Source organism: Heloderma suspectum, chromosome 1 (genome assembly GCF_057233095.1).
Source record: "Heloderma suspectum isolate Gila_16-S chromosome 1, 16-S_ref, whole genome shotgun sequence".
In the NCBI taxonomy this organism is placed as follows: domain Eukaryota; kingdom Metazoa; phylum Chordata; class Lepidosauria; order Squamata; family Helodermatidae; genus Heloderma; species Heloderma suspectum.
Window position 1 is genome coordinate 268,912,709 of NC_139458.1, and position 24,876 is coordinate 268,937,584.

Genomic DNA, 24,876 nt, shown 5'->3' on the forward strand with positions numbered 1-24,876 from the left:
TGGAAAGGGAAATGTAGGCACCTCCCACCTGACATTGGACCTTGCGTATTACTGAGTCATGTCAGGGAAGCAGTCATGTTGCAGCAGTTCCCAATTTGCTAAAAAATAACACCAGAAGAGGCACCGAGACTACTGTTCCACATGGGGAGTTCAGTGCGTATAGCAGCATGCCACTGTGCAGCATTCAATATTCACTATACTACATGAACTCCAACAGTAGAAAAGGTAACATTCATCATTTGTTGCCTGGAGGCAACCGTTACTTACCAGAAGTTACTGGGTGACCGCCTAATTACAATGCTGAGTTAAACACATTATGAAGTTATATACTTCTATTATCCTCCACAAAGCCTGTTGTGAGTATTACTAAAACACAATGTTCTGGAACTCTTGTTCATGCTATATCTTTGCAGAGGGATTTGGAAAAATCAAATTACCATCTAATGCTCTCACAATTATGACTTCAGAAATGTTGTACTGTAATGGTTAAGAACATGAACTGGCAAGCATCCAGCTTCATAGCTCAAGTCTCAGCTCCATCAGGAATTCACTGGGCAGCCTTAGGAAATATTATTATTACCAAGAATTAATAGACCACAGCCTGAAGGCTCCCAGAGAGCCTTACAACAATTTAAAACAGCAAAAATAAAATGGACCATAAAAATAAATCACTAAAACCACAACAATAATAAAACAACCAGTAGCAAAATCAACATAAATGTGGAACAAACTAAGACATTTGAAATATGAAATGGGTTGGACAAATGAAAAGGTCTTCATCTGGCAGCAAAAAGACATCAGATAATGCTGTGTGAACCTACCTGGGAAGGGTGTTCCAAAGCTACCTTTCACCAGCCACCACCTGTCTCACTCCTGAAGGTGTGAGGAACAAGGAAAGGGCCTCTGTAGACTATTTTAATGGTTGGACAGTTTTGTGTATATCTCATTACTGCCATTTGTAATATGGACATAATACTGGCCTAACCTCATAGAGCTTAGTGTATGGCAGCTTTCCCCAACCTGGTGCCCTCCAGATATTTTGGACTTCATTACCATCAGCGCTAGCCAGCATAGCCAATGGTCAAGAACTCTGGGAGTTGTAGTCCAAAACATGTGAAGGGCACCAGGTTGGGGAAGGCTAGTGTATGCACTTTGAGCACTGAAGCCAAACACGTTAGAAACACTGTGATTATTATCATGAGGAGTCTAAAAATAGTTAAGAGAGGGCTTCTTCATTAAAAAAACCATGATTATATTACTAACATAACATTTCTTGCACCTCACCAGATTCACTCATCATCTCCCCTCCATTTCTATACACGGAAGCGAAACACGGACATTTGTTAAAGCACATGACACATAGTTATTTGCCTCTCTATGTAGTCATCCATCCATCTTCCTCTCTCCCTCTAAGAGAATCAGGGTTTAAATCCTGACTCCGGAAAGCAATTCACTGTTGTTGCTAAGCAGCTGGCTTATGCACATGTAGCAGCAATCATGAAAATTCTTACAGCTGCAAAAGTGGAAAGCTCTTGTTTGCAAAAAGCACAGGGTTGCAAATCCGCTAGGAACCCATTAGGTAGTAATATTAGATTAGCAACATACCTTCAAGTAAATACAGCAGTTTAAAAGCTTCATCCAGCTTAACAGAGTGTACTACGCATGGAGCCTATCACCAACTGCTTTTTCTGCCTTAACAAGAGCTGTATGTTGGATGGAAACCGGTCCCATAAAAAGCATCATTTTATAGTCTCTGTGGTAGCCTTTCCTAACCTGATACCATTCAGATATTTTGGACTACAACTCCCATTATTCCTGACCACTGGCCATGCTGGCTGGGACTTATGGGAGTTGAAGTCCAAAACATATGGAAGGCACCAGGTTGGGGAAAGCTGCTCTATGGCATGCCTACGGGCATCTCTACACCAGCCTAAAATCCTGCATTTAAAACAGGGCTTTCTGCTTCTGTTTTAAATGCAGGATCATGACAACTCCCTTTTTCACCCGCTTCCTTTCCCCCTCCTTCTCCTTGTATCTGAGTCTTCCATTAACTTTCATTGATCGTGCTCCTCTTCTTGCTGCTTTTCCTCTTTTCATGGAGGGAACTCAAGCGGAACACAAGGGGGTAATTGGATAGCTCATTATCTGCGATCTATTTAAAAACGGAACAAAGGGCATTTAGTGCAGGAGACACCCTGGAGTGTCACAGCGTCATGTAAAGAGCTCGCAACCTTCTGTGAAGGAGTAATCTCAATCACAGGATAAAAGCTCTGTGTGAAGAAAGCCTATGTCTTTCTCAGAGCAGCACATCACTGTGCTGAACATCTGTGTCCAGATTGACTTCCACACACACATGCACACACAGGTACTGCAGCGTTAACACTTATAGTGCTTTGATTGTTCATCACTTCTCATGATCAACTCAGCTGTTTACTCCCTTTCTGCCACTCCATCCCCTAGTAAGGCACTCATGGACATCCACAGGCACTCATAGACATCCACAGGCACTCACATGATTCAACTTTTGGCACGCTACCACTAACCTACATTTAGGTTATGCAGCAGCATTGCAGAAAGCTGAGTGTTTCCTGGATTGTCAGGCGCCTTTTGTTCCATCGTCCACTCACAGATGGGTTCCATTTTTTTTCATTATGCGTAAAAATATGCAAATAATTCTGTAAGAGGGCTCAGAACAATTTACATAATTTACCTTAGGATGTAAGATTTAGCATATTGTCCCTCATTCCTTTTAACTTTTCCTCAGCAGAACCATGCATATTTTCCTAGGAATAAATATGCATAAATTTCGGGAAAGTAAAAAAAAAGATCCAGAAATCGACAGATTCCGCGCAGCCTGAGGAGGTTGGATTCTTAGAAATCCAGGCTCATTTTAGTCCATCTCGAATTTCTCCAGCATCCCTAGTTATGCCTGCTGGAGGATGCATATAACATGACCCCCTCACTGCAGACTAGAAGGGAATAGAGGTAATGTGTTTCCCATAGCTGCCATGCACTGAAGTGATCATATGAGTCGGCCCTGAGAAAACGTTGGGGAACAGTCATTACTCAGTAGCAGAGCACATGCTTTGTGAGCAGAAGTTTCCCAGTTCAGTCCCTAGCATCTCCACTTAAACGGTCAGGTAGGAAGTGATGGGAAAGACCTCTGTTGAAGACCCTTGAGAAAAGCTACCAAAGTAAACAATACTGGGCTGAATGGACCAATGGTCTTGTCTTCCCATTGGAAGGCAGCTTCCCATGTCCATAGGTTTATTTGTCTCACTTGTATCCCACCAAGGAGCTCAGGGCAGCAAACATGGCTTTTTCCTTACAACAATCCTATGAGTGAGGTGATGCTGAGAGATAGCTGAGAGATAGACAGCTGAGAGATAGCTAAGAGATAGACAGGACTGGCCACTCTGCACTGCTGGACTGGTGAGAGGAAAGAACTGAGGGGAGAGGATTGTCCACCGTTTACAGCTGGCTGGTTGCTTGCTGCCTGTAAACCCCCCCCCCCATCTCCCAGTATCCTGCCTTGCATCGGCCTGCACTGATTGCAGAGTGAGTGGGAACACCTGCTGAAGTTTTCTCCAGCCAACCGGAGCAAAGTGCTATCTGTGAGCCTTGAGATCTCCAGGCATCGAGGAGACTTAACATCTGCCCTGCTACGAGGTGGCAGGCCGCCACTGGCGGCCCGCCACCAAAGGGGGCGACACCAAAGGGGGCGCGCCCCTTTGGTTTGCCACGGGGGCGAGGGTGCCTTCCATCTTCTCTTCCTTTTGGATTACTTACATCCTGGTCATCTATTGATTGCCTGTACTGTGTGAAGTGATGTGTGTGAAGTGAGGTGTCCCTGAGTGAGAGCAGGGACCCTCTGCCAACAGCAGTTATTCTTAGGTTATTGTTGCCCACCCTGGGTGAGAGACAGGGGATAGAGGCTTCATACCCCACAACTACTTCTTTGCCCAGGGTGGGAGCCTGTGGTAGCTTGAAGTGGGTGAGAGCCAGGGGGTGCAGGGGAGAACTGCTTTGCCACCTTCCAGGTGAGATAGAATGAGTATGAACCAATGGAAGACAGTTACATGGCTAGGAAATAGCACTTTACTTGTTCTCTGCTTTATTTGGTTGGGTAACAAGCCTGATGTCCTAACTGTGACCAGCAGCTGGTTACAACCACAGTTACAAACTGTGACTGTATTAGTTTGGTTGGGAGTGATTGTTGGATGAGTGGAGTGTATGAGTTGACTGGTTGATTGTATATTTGAATGGTGGGTGGCTGTGGAGAGTGTGTGGGTATTTTACGGCGGTAAGGATGTGCCTAGGAGACTCTAAAGTGGGGACCTATGGAGGAGGCACCACTATTCCAGTGACTTGGGGCAGAAGGAGATACAGTAGGAGGAGGGGGTTGGGACATCAAAGAAGAATGGGCCACAGGTGTTTATACACTGTTCCCCTTCTACCCCCCTCCTCTAGCTCTCATGTAGCTCTTTCACTGTGCCCTCCTGTCTTGCAGTGCTGCTATTTAATGCCAGATCGGTCCGCAACAAGACCGCACTCATTCACGATTTAATTGTGGATGAGAGGGCCGACCTGACGTGTATCACTGAGACTTGGGTGGGTGAGCTGGGTGGAGTCAACCTGACTCAGCTCTGCCTGCCTGGGTACTCAGTGCAGCACCAGCATAGGTTGGAGGGCCGGGGGGGGGGGAGTTGCCGTGGTTCATAGAACTTCCATCTCTATCACCAGGAGACCACTCCACCTTGGAGCAGGCCTTGCACCTGGTGTTGGGCCATAGAGACAGATTGGGGATGCTGCTGGTGTACCGCCCACCCTGCTGCCCAGCATCCTCCCTGACTGAACTGGCGGAGGCAGTTGCAAATGTGGTGTTGGAGGAACCCAGGACGGTGGTTCTGGGTGACTTCAACTTCCATGCTGAGGCTGTCTCTGGAGTTCCAGCTCAGGAGTTCATGGCCTCCATGACAACCATGGGGCTGTCTCAGTATGTCATCGGCCCAACACATGAAGCAGGGCACACCCTTGATTTGGTTTTTGCTCCAAGTTGTGAGATGGGTAGTCTGAAGATTGGGGGGCTCCAAGTAACCCCATTGTCATGGTCAGATCATTTCCTGATGAGATTTGAACTTACGGCATTACTCTCCTCCCGCGGGGGTGGGGGGGCCTATTCGGATGGTCCGCCCTAGGAGACCATCCAATGGATTTCTGAATGCTCTTAGGGCTTTTCCAGTGGAGAGAGGGCCATCGACATGATCACACCTAAGTGCCCTCTCCGGCACTGTGGAGCCCATTCTGCTCCCTGGTATACTGGGGAGCTGTGGTCAGTGAAACAGGCTGGACGTTGGCTGGAGCGCAAATGGCTCAAGACTCGAAGTGAAGACGACAGAGCACGCTCTAGAGTGCATAATCGTGCCTATTGCGTGGCAGTGCGGGAAGCAAAGAAGGTTTATTTTGCTGCCTCCATTGCGTCCTCAAGTAGCTGTCCAGCGGAGCTCTTCCGGGTGGTCCGGCGGTTGTTAACATCTTCCCCAGTAAATGGGGCCCTGGCCCCATCGAGGACCCGCTGTGACCTTTTTGCATCGCACTTTGAGGACAAAATCGCTTGTCTCCGCAGCGGCCTTGATGCTGTTGTTAGTGAAGTACCAGTTGAGGTGTCTGATGCCACCATCTGCCTGATTTTGTGGGATCAGTTCCAGTTGTTACAGCCTGATGATGCGGACAAGATGCTTGCAATTAATGCGACTGACCACGTGCCCTCTTGATCCCTGTCCCTCCTGGCTAATAAAAGCTAGCCGAAGGGTATGACTGGGTGGGTCCAGGGAGTGATAAATGCTTTCCTACAGGAAGGGGTGGTCCCTGCTGTCCTTAAGGAGGCAGTAGTGCGGCCACTCCTGAAGAAGCCCACCCTGGACCCAACGGTATTAGACAACTACCACCCAGTCGCAAATACCCCTTTTCTAGGGAAGGTACTTGAGAGGGTTGTGGTGAACCAATTGCAGGCACTCTTGGAGGATACTGATTATCTAGACCCATTTCCGTCTGGGTTTCGTTCTGGTTATGGGACTGAATCAGCCTTGGTCGCCCTGATGGATGACCTTTATCGAGAGAGGGACAGGGGAAGTGCAACCCTGTTAATTCCGCTCGATCTCTCATCGGCTTTTGATACCATTGACCATGATATCCTCCTGGATTGACTCCATGGGATGGGTATTGGAGGCACTGTGCTACAGTGGTTCCGGTCCTACCTACGGGGCCAATTTCAGAGAGTAACATTGGGTGACTATTCCTCGGCCCCTTGGCAATTGAGCTATGGGGTGCCACAGGGTACCATCCTGTCCCCAGTGTTGTTTAACATCTATATGAAGCTGCTGGGAGCAGTCATTAGGGGACTTGGAGCTAAATGTCATCAGTATGGTGATGACACGCAGCTCTATCTCCCTGTGACAGCTGAATCAGGAGAGGCTGTGCAAGTCCTGAATCAGTGCCTAGACTCAGTGATGGGCTGGATGAGGGCCAATAAACTGAAGCTGAATCCTGGCAAGACAGAAGCCCTGTGGGTGAGTGGTTCCCGGGTCCAGGAGACAGGCTCACTGCCTGTTCTGGATGGGGTTGCACTCCCTCTGAAAGATCAGGTCCGTAGTCTGGGGGTATTCCTAGATCCATCATTGTCGCTGGAGACGCAAGTGGTCGCGGCAGCTCAGAGTGCCTTTTACCAGCTTTGGCTGGTTCGCCAGCTACGGCCTCTCCTGGACAGGGATAGCTTGACCATGGTTTTACAGGCATTAGTAACCTCAAGACTGGATTACTGCAATGCACTCTATGTGGGGCTGCCCTTAAGGCTGGTCCGGAAGCTGGAGCTAGTGCAGAATGCAGCAGCTCGGCTGTTGTCGGGAGCCGCCCCTTTTCAGTGTGTAACTCCTCTGCTGAGGGAACTGCACTGGCTGCCTATTCGCTACCAGACCAGGTTTAAGGTATTAGTACTAGTGTACAAAGCCCTAAACAACTTGGGACTAGGATACCTGAGAGAGCACCTCCTTCCCTACCAACCTGCCCAGTCACTGAGGTCATCAGAGGGCATGTTCCTGGTGGTTCCACATGGACCTATGGCCCGGTTGGAGTCCACCAGGAGAAGAGCCTTCTGGGCCCCTTCCTATGGAATTCCCTGCCTTTAGAGGTCAGGCAGGCACCAACACTGTGTTCTTCTGGCACCTCCTGAAGACGTTCTTTCAAGAGGCCTTCCTTGCATGACCAGCCGTGGGTTGTTGAATTCCACTTCGTTGGGATTTGTCTTTTTAAAAATGTTTTAATTTTTAAAACTCTTTTAACCATTGTTTTATTCTTATGTTGTTCACCGCTCTGAAATCTTCTGATGAGCAGTATATAAATATTGTAAATAAATAAATAAATAAATAAATAGTGACTGGCCCAATGAACTTCATGGCTTTATGGAGATTTGAATTCAGGGCTCTCTGGTTCAAGTCCGTGACTCTACCCACAACAGCACACTGGCTCTCTATGTTGAAATGAGGAGGCAGCAGAGGGATAGACCCTTCAATCCTAACTGTTCATGGGAACATTTCAGAGTATGCAGCATTTCAAAGTATGCAGCCTGTTACAGCTTTAAGAACCACTGGCAGAATTCAGAACACCTGTGCTGTACTGTGCTGAGAACTGTTCTCATCTCATGACACTGCCTTTGTCCCAAGGCTCTGTGTGCCAACTGTTTTAACATTCTAAGCAATCAGGATGTCCATAGGGACATTCCTTGACTTCAGGGCCAGCTCCAGGTTTGAGGGAGTCCTTGGCAAAGTGCCCTGTGTGGTCCTCTCCTATGCTGGTGGGCTACAAGTCGCCATTTTACTTTTTCCACTACGTCCTGGAGGGGTGCTATGTTAGGTGCTCCAGGGTACTGTGGGAAATTTAAAACAATGGCACCCAGCATGGGGACTCAGGGCAGGTGTTGGCTCTGGTGGGCCCTGTGGGGGCCAGCTATAGATGCAGGGGCTGCTTGACTTCCCCACAGATCATGGGCAGGATTCCTCTCATAAACTTGAAACTAGAGCTCTTGCAGCCAAGAACCTGGTTTCAAGTTACCTTTATCTCAGCAGTTTTTTTTCACAATTCTGTGACTTTGTTAGGGTGACAGCAAATTAATGTATGCAGTGCTTTAATTTGATACCCCACTCATATGTGTAAAGGCATAATATGTGCCCTAATTGCTCCTACTCCAAAGGCTGGCTCTGACCCAGGACAGCTTATAAAAACCTAAAATTACAATAAAGCCATTAAAAATATATTATTAATGTTTTACCCTGCTTATCTTCCTTTGTCATCTCCCCTGCATTTCATTACAGATTGTAACCTCTTCAGGGCAGATCCCTGTCCTCTTGTTCTTTGTAAAGATCAAGACGGCACAATATGAAGAAATAATGAAATATCATAAACTCTGTGGTACAATTTTACTGATTTATACCAGAATTTGGCCTAATTTGAACCAGTCCACATGTGTGAATTAGTACAAAGAATAGAACTAGGAGTTATTTTTGTATTCTGATTTTAATGTGACTGTGTTTGACCCAAGGCAGCAAGCTGGGGAACAATCAAAGCAAATGCCCTGTTGAACAGCATGCTTCATAACTAACCATGTAATAGTTACAGAGGATTTGGCTAGCATCTTGCATAGTTAACAAGGAATAGTTTCATGTTGGTATCAAATGCATCAAAACCACTTTGCAGGGGCTGAAGTTATTTCTGAAACATTTCTGCAGCACAAAAAGCAATCTCCAGGGTGGCCGTTCTGTCTAGCTGAGCAACGTTGAGTCATATTGGTTTGAATGAAGAGAGATAAACAGAGAACTTTAGTTGTCATTGCTGTCCATGTGGCACACTTGATCAGCACCAAAAACTATTTACACCGTATTAGTTATTCACAGTTTTCTGGAGAAAAACAGTATTTACTGAATTAAACACCAGTTTACAGCAAATGGGCAAAAGTGACAGATTTTTTACATTCACAACATTTTTGGAGCAGACTTTGTTTATTAGAATTGGTTTAAAAAACTATTTTTTTCTTCATTTGTTACCTTGGTTTGCCAGTTTTCCACAGTTCTTGCCAGTTGCTAGTTCGTTCAGGAATTTAACGATCATTCAAAAAGGCCATTTAAACAAAGACTTCCTGAAGTTTCTACTTGAGGCACTGAGTTTATTTCGTTAATCTTCCCCTGATCATTACACATTTCCATACATCCATAAATAGGAATATATTTGCTTAAATATCTGAGAACCCCAACTATCAATGGATAAATAAAATCTGCTTCAGTTCAGTGATCTGAACATGAAACCAGTCTTCTGTCCACAGAAGTCATTGCTGATATGATCCACCTAATGAAAACCTGCATCCACTAACTGCTAGGGGGCTAATGTGGTGAGTCTTCTTGGATCAGGTCCATGTAGGCTCCTCTACCCAATGATCAGTTTGGTCAGCTTTAACATTATAGGACAGGGGTGCAGAATTCAGGCCTGGGGGCTGAATCCTGCCCTCCAAGTTTCCCGAGATGGCCCTTCCCCCTTTTCCCTGGCCCCATCCCATTTCTCCCAACCACTAATCTTTTGTTGGATTCCCAGCTTTTCTGCAGTTTTCCCATCCTGGAAGGTTGAAATGCCTCTCTGAAGGCTTAGTTACTGGCAGTAAGTGCTTTAAGCTAAAATATGCTGGTATGTTTGGCTACACTGCTTTCGCCTTTGGCCCACCCACCAGTAGAATATGGCCCTGAAAGCTTATCCAAAATGGAATTCAGCCCTCGGGATAAAAGAGTTTCTGCACTCCTGGTACAGAATCATAGAGTTGGAAGGGGTCTCAAAGACCACCCAGTCCAACCCCCTGACAATGTAGGAAATCTATTACTACAGCACCCCTGATAGGTGGCCATCCTGCTTCTGTTAAAAAAACCCAAAGAGAGGCCACTACCTTCCAAGCCCGTCTGTTCCACTGTTGGACAGATCATACTGGAAGGAAGTTTTTCCTAACATTTAGTCAAAATCATTTTTTCTTGTAATTTGAACCCACTGGTTTGGTCCTACCCACTGGAACACCAGAAAACAAATTTGTTCCATCACTCATCGATATCAGGACTTGGCAGACTTTAGGTTTGTGCAATTGACTGCTACAGCACCCTTGTAGTAGCGTACTTTGTTTTCAACTAGAACCCTGAAGGGCATTAACTGGAGCCAACTGTAAAAAAAAAAAAAAAAGTGCTCAGGAAGGCAGACATAAAATTGAGGAACAAGATGCCTCTGAGCACATGCTCAACTCAGGAATTTGTTTTCAGTACCAGAAATGGAACTCAAGCACAGATCCTTTCACAAACACATCTACTCCTGATTCTTGCAAGCTTTCTTGATTTCAGCAGCCTAATTTAGAAGGGAGAAGAGAGCTGATATTATTAAACGATTGAGGGCCAGAAACCCTTGCTGATCTACTACAAATCACCCAGACACGTGTCCGTAGACCCCGATTCATCTTCTGCTCACCCCTGATCTACATGACAGCCCTACAAAAATTGATGGATTCCCATATCACCTCCTGATAGTCTCTTCTCCAGGCTAAAGATACCCAGCTCCCTCAACTTTTCCTCATCTCTAGGCCCCTCACTGTTTCTGTTGCTCTCCTCTGGCCACATTCCAGTGTGTTGATATCCCTCTTAAACCCAATGCCCAGAAAAGGACCTCAGATGAGGTCTGTCCAAAGCAGAATAGAGTGATACTATTACTTCTCACAATCTGGGCATTGTACTCCTGTTAATCAGCCTGAACAGCATGGGCCTTTTCAGTAGCTGCATCACACTGCTGACTCATTTTTATCATGTGATCTTTTCCACATGCACTTCTGTCAAGACAGGTGTCACCCATCCTATATTTGTACATCTGATTCTTCCTATCTAAATGCAGAACTTTACTTTTATCTCTGTTGAAATTAATTTTGTTGGGTGCATCCTGCCAAGACCATCTGAAATCTTGTTTCTGTCTTCTGAAGTATGAGCTACCCCACCCTGTTTGGTGTCATCTGCAAATTTGATGAGCATCCCATCTACCTCTGCATCCAAGACATTTACAGTGATGCTAAATAACATTGGGCCCAGGACAGAACTCTGTGGCACTCCACTTGTCGCTTCTCTCCAGGTTGACGAAGAGCTACTGATGAATACTCATCACCATTTTTAGAGTGGGCTGATATCAGGTCCCTCTTCCTCAATAACAGATTATCATCATCACTGTAGAGGTGACTGATGCAACTGATGGGAGGGGCTGTGGTTCAGTGATAAGTTTGTCATACTTAAGTCTAGATCCAACCCAATGACAAGATCTCAGTAGTATCCACATTTTCCTAACAGATGAACTACCTGTCTAACATAGACAGAGAAAAATTGTCACTAGAACTGTACTGTAATAGTTGTGATGGATGTGCACAATTGTTTAGTCTGGGATAAATTACATGCTGTCAAGTTTTTGTTTTAGGCAACTTCTCTGCCTCCCCCCCCCCCACAACAATATTTACCTAGAGATATTGCAGTTTAATCATGAAAGCGACTGTGCTTTCAAGATTTTTTTTTTTTAATTGTCTTTGGTCATGAGCAGGGGATAAAGAAAAATGCAGTATTGACATTGCAGAGCACCTAAGTGTTACAAACACTTAAACCTGGTGTGTCCAACATTCTGATGACCTAACTGGTTAGTTTAAACCATGGTTTATTGAGACAAGCCAAACTCAGTAACAATGATTTAATCTTGGCTTGTTTCAATGAACCATAGTTCAAACTAACCTCAATTTAACAGATGGCTTCAAATGTCAACATCAGGTCTCAGAGAATACCATTGAACACCATCCTGTTTAAAGCTGTATCATATACAATTCCATGAAGGCAAATGTTTTCTAAGTCAATTCAGTATCCACCTAGGAGAACCAAATGGGCTAAAATGGTAGTGAGATAAGACAAGAGCTTACTCATACATTTCACTTATATCAGTAGCCCGATTAACAAAAACAGAATCAGAAAAAGTGTTGGACTTAAATTTTATCTTGAGCAAAGAATTATATTATTGAACTTATTTTCCATAGGTATGGGCAGTGTTTTGGTGAGTGTGTAGGAGGGAGACATTGCTACAATTTCCTGTTAATTGTTAGTTATTTAGATAGCATCATTATCCCTTTATGTCATCTAATTACATAGGCTCTTCTTCTAGGATATGCAATTACCCCATGAAAGAAATATTTATTTTTATTAAAGGTATGCAACTAAAATGACCTGGGAAATGAAACAGAGATAAGAAAATGTTAAGTGACATACCAGTGAGTTCCCCCTCCCCGTCCCCCCACTTAACACAACTGAAGAAACTAGTGCTGTACAGCATTTGTCTCTTACTTAACATCTTGTGCCACCACAAAATCCTTGTTTGCCTTTCTATTGCAAATCTGGATTACAAATTTACATAGCTCGTGGGTTATCTGAGGGTTGCTGTCCACTCCAAACAGGCCATGCTGCCTGAGTGCAGATGACATGGCACGCCCTGCCAGCCTGGGTAATTAAGGAAATCCAGCCAGCGTGCATGGTGGCTGCAACAAGCCACGGTGGCTTGTTTCAGCTGTTGTGATCATGGGAACAGGGTGACCAACAGGCTTTGACAAAAACTCTCCACAGGGTAATTATGAGGACAGGCCCTCTGATGAGTGAATTAGGTGATAATGACTAGGATCAAGGGGAGTCTTTGTTTTACTTTTTTTGTGATGACTAGCTGCAATTCAAAAGGAGGGGAGAAGGTAGAGAGAAGCCTAGCCAATCTCTGTGTAGCAGAATGTTCAACTACCTTATCTTTGCTAATCAACTAGAGCAAGGAAGAATCCCTGCTTAAGAACAAGGGGAGGGGGAATGACGAGCAACACCTGTCGAAATTTCTTCTTCTCTATAACCAGTAAAGGTGCAAGATCCCTGTCCTTTTCCCATCTGGAAACCCTATTAGGCTGTGTTTTATAACCAGAATACAGATTTCCCCCCATCCCCTCCCTATTTGAATAAAGACCTTTACTCATTTTTAAAAATAAATGAATACAACATTTGGCCTTATGGAAGTATTTCTGAACTGGTGCCTGGATGCAGTTATGGCTCAGATGGAGGGTAATACATTGAAGCTGAATCCTGATAAGGCAATGACCCTATGGGTTGACAATTCCCAGGTCTAGGAATTGGACTGTTTACCTTTTCCGGATGAGGTTGCACTCCTTCTGAAGGAGCAGGTACGTAGTTTAGGGGTGCTCCTGGATCCATCTCTGTTATTAGAGGCCAGTCAGCTCTACTCTCCCACTGTAGCTACAGTGGGAAGAGTCACTGGTGGGGATCTCCGGAGCACCTGCACCCCTGGCAGCACCTGCCCAGCAGCAGCTATTGGGGGGGGGGGGAGCATGTATTTTGCTGCTCCTTCCACTTTGCCAGCTGAAGCGAGGGCTTCACCCTGGTTCATGGGAGGACTGGCCCTGCAGATATAGAATACCTGTATAGAGCTAAGGCCTGTTAAACAATGTAAGGCTCAATCTCACCAACACAGTGTCTTGATGCCATGGCTCATAGGTATAAGCGCAGAATCAAGAGCAGAATCAAAAATGTGGCAGAGACCCAGTCAGCTGTCCATGTCATTTAGGTGCTGATACTGCCCTCCCACCTGACTCAGCCATTGAAAAACTGACAGATTCCTCTATCCAGGCCCAGAGCTTTGAGTGCTGACTTTTTAAAAGCCTGGGTTTAGATCCCTGTGTATTCAACCACCTTTGTGGTGCTGAATTAGGGTTGCCACCTCTTTTTTCTGACAGGCTCCTCATCTTTAACAGCTCTATGGCAGGCAGGCACAACATGGTCCCCTCCATGCTGGGAATAGCTGTGCCTATTGAATTTGGCTGGTGTGGATGGGTGAGAATTTTGTCTCAGTTTGGTTTCAATAAGAATTTATAAGAACTTGCAAATTTCTTCATATTTGGGATGGAAAGAAATTTAGATTTTTTATTTTTAAAAATGGAATACAGGAGAAAGCAAAACTAACAGATTGCTCCAAGGAACAGAGCACTTGGGCTCCAATCCTGCTCCAAATACATATGTGCACAGAAAGCAGATTGCAGCAGAGCAGTTCCTCATGGGAGTCGAGAAGCACCTTTCATGCTGCCTGTTGTATGCTCCAATAAAGCCAGGCACTTTGCTCCAACGGCAGGCCCTCCTGTGCCTCATGTCACATGACCTGGCAGCGGTGTTCCTCCTTAGACCTCCAGCGTACAGGACACTCGCAGCAGAACTGGGGCCATATGCACAGCCTGTGTAAGAGTGGCTGACAGTTCATCTGATGTGAAATGCAGGAGGGCCTCTGCTAAAGGTAGAATTGTCTGGCCATGTTGAAGCACATTGGTATGGTAGCGGCAACATGAAAAGGCTGGGGAACGTTCTGTTTGGCTCCAGGAAGGAGCTGCTCAGCAACCGGCTCTCTGTTCATTGAGTGTGTGTGCATGTGTGAGCAGAACCCCAACTTCCACACACTCAATGGCCAGTTACAGGGAGCACGTTACTCCTTTGGTACAACAGCTTCACTGGCTACCAGTCTGTTTCAGGGCACTGTCTTGCTTGTAGATTTCCACTGCGCAAACAGAATGCTGGACTAGATGGACCCTTAGTCTGATCCAGCATGGCACTTCTTATGTCCTTAATTCAAAGTGCTGATTCTAACCTATAAAGCCCGATACAAATTGGGACCAGGCTTCCTAAAAGACTGCCTTCTCCCATATGAGCTTGTCCAAGATTTGAAATCTTCAGGGGAAGCCCTTTTCTCAGTATTGCCACAATCAAAGGGTTGTTTGGTGGGCACAGGAGAGACGGCCTTGTTGGTGGGGGCTCCCATGTTCTGGAATTCCCTGCTGAGGGAGGCTAGGTTGTCTCTCTCTCTGCTGTCCTTCCGTTGGCAGGCATTTTTTTATTCAAGCAGGCCCTTGGCATGTAAGGTGGCCTGTTGGGTTGAATGCTGTTTTCATTCTGTTATTGTTGTGTTTTTTAATGGATTTGCTTTATCATTGTTTTAACAAAGCTTTTATTTTAAATTGTGGTTCCTATTATTGTTAGCTGCCTTTGAGTGCCATTTCCTTGGCAGAAGGCAGTGTGTAAATCAAGTAAATAAATAAATAAACTAACAACAAGTAAGGGTCCCCTCTGCATGGAACTCTCAAAAATTCAATCTAGTAGCCTGGAAAATGGATTGTTGTGGATCACCCATGTGGGGGTGTGCACATGTAGGTTCCAAGGACACAAGGTCCTTGAATGTGTGGAAGTTGGAAAGTGAAACCAGTGTGTGCACAACCCTGAACACCACATCTTCATTCAACAAACATGGGAAAAGGGCTACAGGCAAACATTACATTTCTTGAATATGCCCTGCATAGGATGTGGTTGCACACTTATCACAGATAAAGGACTGCCTGGAAAGGCCCTGCAGTTACCAGAGGATCAGAAAGCAAACCTGCTCCAGTCTAGCAAATTTAATAGGGGTTAGTGGGTAAACATATTTGTTTACTTTAAGTACAGAAGAAAGTGACAGCAGCAAACCACCAATGGGGTGAACACATCCATGCACAGGCAACTCTTACCATGTGCTTCATATATTATCTTACAGCTGTAAATGAGTTAAGATTAATGGATGTCATTTTTTTCACAGATGCCTTTTACAGTTTAGCAATATGCTTGAGTAGACTTTGATGTTAACACCTCCCTGTAGCAAAAAGTGTGTGTGTATGTGTGTTAATTTACATTTCTGCTTCTGCTGTTTGCTATTGCCTTTTGGAGGAGATAGGCTGGATTTAGTTCTGCACATTCATAAAGAGATCAATTTCTAGCTATTTCTGTGGCAGAAACAGGTCTCTTTATGAATGTGCAGATCTCCTTGAGTTGCAAGGATTCTGAAAATCTAGTGAAACATTCAACATAATGCATTAGTACAGGAGAAACAGCACATTCTCTCCTTTTGTATGCTGCTTCTAGCTTTAGCTACTTAAATCTTCCAGCACGAATGTTTTCGCCACTGTTTTGTCATGCCTGAGATATATAATTAAGAGGGTAAATTTGCACACCAAGTATGTTGGGAACAGCTCTGCAATCAGTAGTTCTGTTGGCCAAAAATAAAAAATACAGCAATTCATGCGAACTCTAATGAAACACAAAGAGAGAAACATTTGCTTTCCTTCAGGAAAAATAAGATTGATATCCCAAGGTGCTTGAAATGTTCAGTCTATGATTAGCAGAAACATGACCTGAATCTCAACTACTGCCTTTCATGATTATACAAGTTATCTAGACTGATGACTAACAGGATGTTTGGCTACAATTGATGCCATACAAAAGCACTGTGCATAGCCCCATAGAAACCAGTCGTGACGGTGCATAATTGCTCATTGTTGAATCTACCTGTTCTGATCACAGTGACATAAACGCACTAAACAGAACATATTAGAAAAGTGCCTCTTCCAATGTTACTTCAAGCTGCTGTAACATGTCTTCACATGCCGGTCCAGTAAACATCAGAAATCAAGCGTCACGGGAGGAGCTTGAGGCACAACTAGTTCCAGACATAACTAGTCACCCCTTCTGGGAACCAGGGCAGTGCTGGTGTGGGAAAGACTCCTCATGGATTCCTCTCACATGGCCTGGGGATTCTGACATGTTGGAGCAGTGTGGGAAGGGGACATGCTACATCATCTCCTATGCAGCTGAGGTAATGTTGGAAGAAGCCCTAGTGTGTAAAATCTCTTTGGTTTTCACAAAGAAACAACATGAACTGCATCTGGCCAAAGGCAGATGAACCATTGTTACAAGGAAACTTCAAGGATGTTACTTGGTGCTCTGGGGCAGATTCTTTTCTTGTGAAGGAAAGTGTGGTGTTTGAGTGTGTTCTTCTGACTCGTAACAAACCAGAAGGCAAACAGGGAACCTTCCTCCCCTCAACCTTGCCACTTTTGTGATTTAAAAGCTCGCAAGATTAATACATCCAGGCTTGCTTGCAATGGATGCTGCTAAAGCACACTGTTGTTGGAAAGTTCACCATGATGGCAGGGACAGACTTGAAGGATGAAAGGGCCTAGAACAGTGATTTCTGCAAGGGGCTGATAAGCCAGGCTGTGCCACCTTCCTATACAACTTTACCGAAAGCATCTCAGTCTGTCGCTGTCCCTTTCTGCACTGCCTCTATTAGTTACAAAACTAATTACCTGAAGAGATAAACAGTAAATTATACTTAGGGTTATGCATAATGGGCCATTCTTGACAGTAGTTTTACACATTTAAGTAATCACTTGATTATCATACTGTATGGTGCTTGTCACTCCACACACCATTGTAATGTGGCAAACACCCTTGCTCTGTAAAGTGTGAATTGAAGCAGCTCTTATGCTCAGAATATGTCTTGGCAATTAGCCCTCCCTTTTCTCTTATTTTTGTTATGTATCAGGATTCAGTCAGCATTATACTTCCCCCACCCCCCCACCCCATATTCTTTACTGAAGCTAGGAAGCTTTGTGGGTAGCGGAAAAGAGTTGCGCTGAGGCAAAAACAACAGTCTTGTGGCACCTTAAAGACTACCTTTACAGCATACAGTTTAGTGGACTAGAGTTCACCTCATCAGATATATGGTTATCTGCAGTAGGCAGGAATATACAATTTATACAATCTGAAGAGAAACCGAAGTACAGCAGATATATACACACACAGGGGGTGTTCGGATGATTGCGTAGGGAGAAGCAGCCATCGTGGGTTCTCCCCCCACCCCCTGCATACGCGACCACTATTTGCATAATTACCCGCACTGCATATAGGGTTGGTGGGTTGTCTGAACCTGGCATGTGGCATGATGGGGGTAGCTTCGTACCCACCCTACAACCTCTACTGCACGTCGTGGGTTGTTGTGTGGGTATGAAACCACTCCTACCGCTCCGTGCACTGGGTTTGGATGATAATTATGCAAATGGCAGTCATGAGTGCAGCATGTGCAGGGTGGGGAGAGAAGCCACGATGGCTTCTTCTCCCTATGCGATCGTCCGAACCCAGGTACAGGAACCATAAGAAGAGCCACACTGAATCAGACCAAAGGCCTATTTAGTCCAGCATCCTGTTCACGTAGTGGCCAATCATTCACAGTGTATGGTCACTATGCTTCTTTCACATCTGCCACAGATCATACTTTTTTAAATTTCATGATATTTGACCCCACTGTTTATTTCTTCTCCTCCATCTCCTGCCCCCCTCAGCACCCATGCCTTCCAACTGAGGATGACACTTCCTGTATCTGATGACGCGAACTCTAGTCCACAAATGCATATGCCATAATATATTTGTTAGATTTTAAGGCACCCTTCCTCAACCTGATGCTCTCCAGATATATTGTGTTGGATTATAACTTCCATAATCCCCAGCCGCCATGGCCATGCTGGTTGGGGAATGATGAGAGTTGTAGACTAACACATCTGGGGGGCACCAAGCTGGGGAAGGCTGCCTTAAGTCTCTTCGTTGTTTTTGCAGTTAGGAAAAAAATGCAGCGATTGTAGGCAACAGTGTACAGCCTTGCCTTTGGCTAACGTTCTTTTTATGTTTTTTTTTTAATATTTTTTTTCCCTTAGCTCTGTCATTTCTTCCACTTCAATCTCCAGGGAAGTCATAACCTGCACTTAAAATTTCACAGTGCTCCATCATGGAAATTATTCTGCCATCCCAATTTTAGCATTAGACATTTCCTTAGGGGAACCAATAGGGCAGTGAACAAAACACTTGAAACAAACTTGTGACTAGCAAGCATACTACGATCAAAGAAATAATTAAAAACAGCAGAAATCAGCTCATACAGATGAATTCTCTAAATTTTGCTACCCTTTGCAAAGTTATGTTGAATTGCGAGCTTACATATGTGGACATGTGATTAAAAAACTTTTATTTTATACTTGCAGTACAATCCTATACATGTCTGTTTAGAAATAAGTCCCATTGAATTCAAGTGGGTACAGGATTTCAGCCTTACTGTTTTACAAGCTTACCCATTTGAGTGTCTTCTGGGGGGTGGGAGTGGTGGGAAAGTGAGCTTGTATGTATTTTAATAAACACATATGCTCTGTTTCCACTCTGTGAGAAGAACTGACTAAAACCAAAATGAATGTAACCAATGGAATGAGACTAGAGATGTTAGGGAATGGGTTTTCAAAAAACCTTAACAAGCACAGTTGGAGCTAAAGAAACAAAATCAGGAATAGTTGACAGTTGAATTGCTTTTCCTTCTGTTGTTGTTCTAGACTTTGTTTCCTTTTTTAAAAAAGAATGTATGCAAACTGTGCAATGTTATGCATGCCAACTCAGCAAGAAGTTTAGTGAGATTCACTTTCAGGTAAATATGCATACTTAGGAAGTAAACCCCACTGAACACAGTAGAACCTACTTCTTAGGAAACACACACAGTATTGCACTGCATACCTTTAATCTTTATTCTGAAACTGTAATTTTTTCTTGTATGTGGGAGGTTACCATACTTTTACCTCTCTACTTACATATTCACCTTCTGTCACTAAAACTAATTTTGTTCAAGATCCCAAGCTAGTAAAAGTGATTCTAAAAAAAGCAGAACAAAACACAATCCATTTCATTTTGAAGCACATTCTGGAGGTGTCCTAGAGACACACGGCAGCCATCCAAGGCAGATGCTCCACACCTCCTGCTCTCTCTGCAGTAATGTGCTGTAAAACATGGACATCACTGTATTTCATGCTCCCCTGCACATAATCCACTTGGCAAGCACTTGTGGGGCGCGATGACATCATACCACACATTTATAACGTCTTATCAGGGGAGAGAGAAGGAGACACAGGGCCAGTGTTTCCAGAGTCTACCATGCAACTTAGTTCGGTAACACCTAATCCCGCCTTAATGGCTGGTTCACGTCATTGTGGGTCAGTGCAAATGTCATGTAATGCAGTCTCAAACCCTTAATCAGGACTAAGAGATTAAGAGTGGGTCGTGGTCTCACACACTTCCGGATGCAGCTTCAATGGCCCCTGATGCACCTTCAGGAACACTCTTTGAGTTACATATTGATAGGACATAAGAAGAGCCTTGTTGCTTCAGACCCAAGGTGCATTTTGCCCAGCATCCTGCTTTCCACAGTAGCCAGCCTGATGCTATAGCCCTGTCCCACTTTTACTCCCATGAACCATATTCAGTGGCACATTGTCTTTGAACATGGACATAAGCATTGGCATTGCTTGAGAAATGCTCAGTTAACTTGGAGTATTCTAACCCATCAATTATGGGATGCAAAAAATTTTGTTCAAGGGTAGCTGATTGCAACTATCACTCTTCCTTGAAAAGCTTGGTATGGGGTAGGGATGATTTTATTGTATGTGTGGGGTGGGGAGGGCAGCACCCCTCCCCGTATCACATTACTCATGTTATTAAGCAATTCACTGCATAATTTTGCCTACACCTCTTCCCCACAACGAATTGAAACTGTTCAGGAACAGAGATATGCGATGCTAGATTGCCTTCTACTCACCCCACGGAAAAGATGTTTTGGCCCTAAATGAATCATTTTAGCATGTGTGGCAGAAGGCACAGCACATTCCTGGCTCTTGTAAAACCACAAGGTCACAAGCAACTGTTGTTGCCTACTACGCAAGGCAGCATTTGGCACAACACCCTCTTTTCGTGTTGCAAGTGAGGAGGAGGTGTATTGATAATGAAAACAGAAGTGTTACAGGAAGTTAGATAAAGGCGATACAGAACGTTGCATTGCCAACAATGCATCCTTTATAAAAAATGGCAGGGTTCTAAGAACGATCTCAGATTACCCTTTTCGCTGTGTAACTGCACTTTCAGACTCCCAATAGCATTTCCACAGAGAAAAGTAACACGGCATGATAACTTTGTGTTGCTTTTGGGTGCATTCCAACTCAAGTTAAGTGTGCTTAAGTCGCGCTGTGTTTAATGGAAAGTTAAGCACATGGATAAGGTTCATTCCTTGAATTCAATGGTATCTAAAGACGCTCCATTTAGCTGGCACCATACGTAGTTTTGAAGAATTTGTTTATTTCAGATTTGCTTTCTTTAACAGATCAAGTTTATCCTTCACAAGCCTGGCAGAGTTTTCATTGTAAAGCAACACGTTATTTGCTTGTTTTAAATTATGTTTTATCCTGCCTGTCATCTCCCCGCCCCCCCCCCAACACACTTCCGCTCACTAACTTAGCATTCCATGGGGAAGTACAATTTTCATGTATACAATATACAAGATTGTAAAATACAGACTATGTGTCTCAATGGACTATGCATCCTGCCATAAAGACAGCAGAGAGCTGAGCTTTAGAGCACCAGAAATCTTCACTGTACCAATTACTTACTGAAATGGCAACTTCTGAAGAAGCTGCAAATCAAGTGGAATTACAAAAAACCCCCAACTGCACATTTTTAAAACACACTTATTTGAAACCCTGTCAACCAGCTAGTGGGTAGATAAGTACGGTTAATCAAGCTCTTTAGGGACTCTTTACATCCCACACATCCAACTTGGCATTTGGAGTAGAGAGAAGGAAGGAAGGAACAAAGGAAGGGACAAGCTGTTGGAACTATGAAACATCCACTTTCGTTTCAGCAATATTTTGTGGACAGAGCCCAAGCATGTTGGTCTGGTTCAGTCTATTCCATAAAAAGGGTAGGGCAAGAAGATGCAAGGGTATGGGATCATTGACAAGCAATGTGAAAAAGAAGCACATGTTGTTATTGGGCTTGCCTTGGGCAAATCATTTAAAGGATGGGTTGGAATACGAATTTGTACCTGATCAATTCATTCAGTGCTAAAGAGTGCAGTCTCATAGGGACAGTAGTCTTTGAAGGGGAAAACACAATAGCTGATCAAACTCAGGCACGCAAAGGTCCAGATCCAGCACAGACTTTGAGAATTTGTTATAATTAAAGCAACTGAATTCTGACATGATCATGCGAGCACTAGATAAATGCTTCCACTTTCATCCTTTGAGATGCTTGCGACCACTGATTGTCAACACCAGCTGTCACTTTATCACGAACCTCTGAAACATTTACTGGTCCTTTCAACATGTCTTTCCCATGAATGCCCTAACCATACATTTACCATAGTTGTCATTTCCAGACCTCCAAACAATCAAGGGAAAGTGGTAAGCAGCCAATTCTAACTCTTTTCTGACATCTTTAGGAGCCTGCCAAAGAATTCTGGAACACAGTTCTCTGTCAGTTCTCACACTATCACACTCTCAGGAGTACTGTACATTGGTCAGCCTAACCTTATTTTAGGAACTCCTAGAGGAACCTTATTGCATTTCAGCCAAGCTGTCCCTGGCTGCCGCAGTCATTAGAAAAGCGCATTCTAGAGCTTCAGCCTTTCTCCTAGCATTTCTCCCGATGTTGCTTTTTTTTTGTTTTTACGCTTTGTGGAAAATGACACAAATTCAGCCAAAACCTGAACCACCCTTTCATGGTGCCTTGGCACGATTAAGTGTAATCGTATAGTCTTATCAGCCTTCTAGATGGCTAGTCATGTTAGTTTGTTTTTTAAAAAACAACAGAGTCTTCTTGTGGCACTGTAAAGAGCTTATAAGCTTTTGTGGACTAGATCCCACTTCATCAGCTTATGCTGCAATAAGCCTGTTGTTCTGTAAAGTGCCACAATACTCTTCATTTTTGCTGCAACAAACTAACACAGCTACCCTTCTGGAGTGTGTTACCAGAAGTGTGTTACGAAAACACCAGACTTGGTCATATGAAGTGGAAAGCTTGCACCTGATGCAGTGTGCTCTATCAAAGGAAAGGTTGTTTCACAATAAATATGTATCTTTTATAATCCTCCATTGACATAAAAAGTGACTGTATCAGTCCGATATCAGGGTCAAATGTACCCCACAAAAGCTATACAAATAGAAATATCTAGTGGAACTTATTAAGTGCAACACCATTTTCAAATTAAAAAAAAAAAAGATTATGCCTTCATTGAGACCTTCCTTTTTCCAATATAATTGTACATAAGTAATTGGGGTCAATAATACCACACAGTGTAAAGTAGGCAGACCCTTAACGTGACTGAGCTAAGCCCAAAGGGAAACACTCCAACTTAATCATATCCAATTTTCATTTTAAACCCTTCCAGGCACTCCTAGAAAAAATTAGGTGCCCATCCGCAGCTGCATGGCAGTATTGCAGCTAAAGCATTGTTTAGCAGCTTGGTTCAGGCCAGATGTGCTGGGGGCATCTGAAACCCAAGTTCGTTGACTATGGTGGAGATGGAAACCCCATCTTCTCATACTGCTCAAATGGAAGAGGCCACCCTTCCAAATGTAGATATAACCAGATTAAAGTAGAACTCAGAGCTAAATGTGCATATTAGACCAGCTCAGTGGAATTCTGCACTCGCAGCCATAAAGACTTCAGCAATGGATTTGAAGCTGTGCCTCATACAGCAAAAATGATTGCTTAGGGCCTATTGGAACCCTGCTCCCTTTCAGGCTCTGGGCACAGCCACCACTGATAACTGCTGGAGGTGTGGATTCTGGGGAGACATCTAACACACCTGATGTGGGTCTGCTCAACAGTGGCCCCCTTTGCATCAAGGTTAACATGATTTTCAACTCCTATACTGCAGGGGATCTATGCCATATTTCGCTGAATCCCAGCTTACTGGATCCACACACATACCCAGAAGACATGGCTAACGAGGACATTTTTTAGTTGCTAAATGTGTGCTCCTCAGGCACTGGAAATGCAAATCCCCACCAAACCATGACAGGTGGGTTGAAGAAAAGTAATATAAGCAGAGCCAGAGCGGCTGCCATATCTTAAGTGAGGAAATTTGGGAAAATGTGAAAATATGTGGGGTAGATTCATGAAGTTGAACTCAGATCAAATGCCACTTGGACCATGCCAATGTCATTTGTGTGAATTCTAGCTATAATTCAGGAGTGCTTTGTATGATGTATGTTTTTGATACATACATGTCTTTTCTCTTTGTTTTGTTATTTAATTTAATTAATTAATTAATTTAAAATAATGTGGGTGGGTGGAAGGGGAGGTAAATGGATGGGGGAATGGAGGAAGAGGGGAAAGACGGATTGTTTATGTATACAATCAAAAATATCTTTCAATAAAATGTTAACAACAACAACAGCAGAACATTTGCAAAATGGTGGGATGTTTTCCTTTATTTTATTTTATTTTTTATTGATTGATTAATTGATTGATTAATTTATTTAACAAATTTTTGAACTGTCTTTCAGGATAAATTATCCTTCCAAAATGGTTCTGTGGGTGGAGGGACTCGCCTTGCATGTGTTTAAGACCCAGATGAATTGTTCTACAATTCAGTGGTATGGCCACTAAAGCAGGCTTCGCCACCCTGCCAACTGCCTGCTGCTGGGGATGATGGGAATTGTATTCTAATACATCTGGAGGGCGCCAAGTTGGGGAAGGCTGTTATAAATAATGTTTTAAAATTATTTTTAAAAGGAAGGTCACAAAGTTGTACGGACAGTGGAGAGGCCAAGTTTCGTCACTCAGCAATGATGTCAGTGGTGCTCCTGAGAAAGCGTTCACAATGACGTTGCATACTAGCTATGGAGACAACCATATTAATGGCTTGAGCACAGGGAAAATTAGAGTAGCACCACATAAGCTCCCTTGTGGAAAACTCACTGGATTTCCTTAGGACACATGACAGAAACTGTGCATTCATGACATGCCCAAAATTATCTAGGAAGGACCTAGTTGGTTAGTTTTCAGACACAATATTGACATG

General features: G+C 44.0%; 1 protein-coding gene across 2 annotated transcripts in view; it reads right to left on the bottom strand.

The window, feature by feature from the left end:
- The window catches only part of VSNL1 (visinin like 1), a 108,782-nt gene that overhangs the window by 33,751 nt on the left and 50,155 nt on the right, over positions 1-24,876 (bottom strand). The gene's annotated exons all lie outside the window — the stretch shown is intronic.